We start from the raw sequence: 1,724 nt of genomic DNA on the forward strand, positions 1-1,724 counted from the left end.
ATATACACGTTAGTGTTAAACGCATTCAATATTTTTATATGCTGAGAAAGTATAAAAGAATAATGAGGCAAGGTCGATCCTTATTCTTCGTAAAAAAGTGATGATGTTTATATGCCTCTCTTTAAAGCTGTTGAAACTCAGGGTAGATTAACTCGTTGATCAGATATAATATGTGATTTACAATGTTCTGATGCTTAACTTGATTTTATTTATTACAAATTCATTGATACGTGCCAGGCTTCCCCATTGTGGATTACATTCATGGGTCGATAAAGTCATGTGACTCTTTCGGTCTATAGATTGATTAACACGTTGACTGCCGCGTTACCCATATTCAGGTGACAGCAAAGTCATTTAATAAGCTATATTTTCGCTACTTAGTTTCCTCGATATCATCAGCTCTTCTTTCTTCCTCAATGATCAATTCTTGTAAAATATCGTTAATTGTATCTTTATGACACTCAATATCACTACGACTGCACTTATCAATATCCGAATCAGAATCAGACGATTGCTACTCATCGCTACTCTCCGAATTTGTGTAAGCTTCGTAATAGCTTTCTTTTTCACTGCTATTTGTCTTACTAAGAAATAAGTTTTCCATTTTTCTTTTCGATATTCGAACGAATTAGGGCAGAGATTTTAAGTTATACCGCTCGTTATTTGGTAAAGATTCAAACTGATCATGTGGAATGGCGAGGTAATAAGTGAGGACCTCAGGTATTTAATAATGTAAACAAATGACCAAACATGGTATCATGCAAACAAACGAAACGGGAAGTTCTTGCGAGTACACTTGGTGCAGCGGCACTCGTGGCCTGAAGGAAATTTTATTGGAAACACACGCGGCAGTCAACGTGTTAAACCATAGAAGAATACTGCTGTCAATGCATTGTTATTAGTTTATCCAAATTCACGAATAGAAAGTAAAATTTACTTTATAACTCGCAAGGAAAATATAAAGTGCAAGTTTTTCAGTGACATGCAATGTAAAAAGGGCAATATTATTATACTTACAATTTATTATTAATGATGAGATACTAGCCGTTCACCGAATTAGTAATTTTGTACTTCATTTAAATCTTTAATTGAGAAGATAATTATTTTTATAGAGAAAAGAATTGTAAGGGAACTACAAAGCTTTTTCTTTGACTATGTTTTAATGTTGCTACATAAATAAGGAAATAGAAGTAACAGAATAAACTGTATGTATGATGAAAAATTCAAAGAAAATCAAAATGATCCATTATTTCTTTAGGATTGCTGCATATTCCGTCCGATAAAAATTTCTATTCGTTGTATTACTTCCGATGAAACTCGGAACCATAGCGTTTTTAGACAAGACATAGGCCGGTATTCAGAGTCGTTGCTTATTCTTAAGATTGTCTTAAGCATTTGCTTAAGCACCTGTTCCCTGTACAAAACAAGGACTGGAAATGTGGGTTAGACAGGGATAGCAAATTCTTAAGACGGTCTTAAGAATAAGCAACGACTCTGAATACCGGCCATAAATTATTTAATTTAACAAAACAGTAATTCTGTATGAGTATTAGTCAAAGCGGATTGTATATTTCATAATATATTTTAATTAAAAAATCTTCTGGAGTATAGTAATTTCATTACGATTTTACTGTTCTGGAATATATTTATGTGTTTCACTTATTTTCCTAGAAATTAATCATAGCGAATGATATATTTCTAGGCTGCGTTCTCTCGTAGATTTA

General features: G+C 32.9%; 1 protein-coding gene across 1 annotated transcript in view; it reads left to right on the plus strand.

Moving 5' to 3' along the window:
* Window positions 1-1,724, plus strand: part of LOC108625221 (MAP kinase-activated protein kinase 2) — a 16,316-nt gene that overhangs the window by 2,537 nt on the left and 12,055 nt on the right. The window lies entirely within an intron of this gene.

The sequence above is a fragment of the Ceratina calcarata genome, unplaced genomic scaffold (assembly GCF_001652005.2).
Source record: "Ceratina calcarata isolate Rehan_Ccalc_2016 unplaced genomic scaffold, ASM165200v1 scaffold35.2, whole genome shotgun sequence".
Lineage (NCBI taxonomy): Eukaryota > Metazoa > Arthropoda > Insecta > Hymenoptera > Apidae > Ceratina > Ceratina calcarata.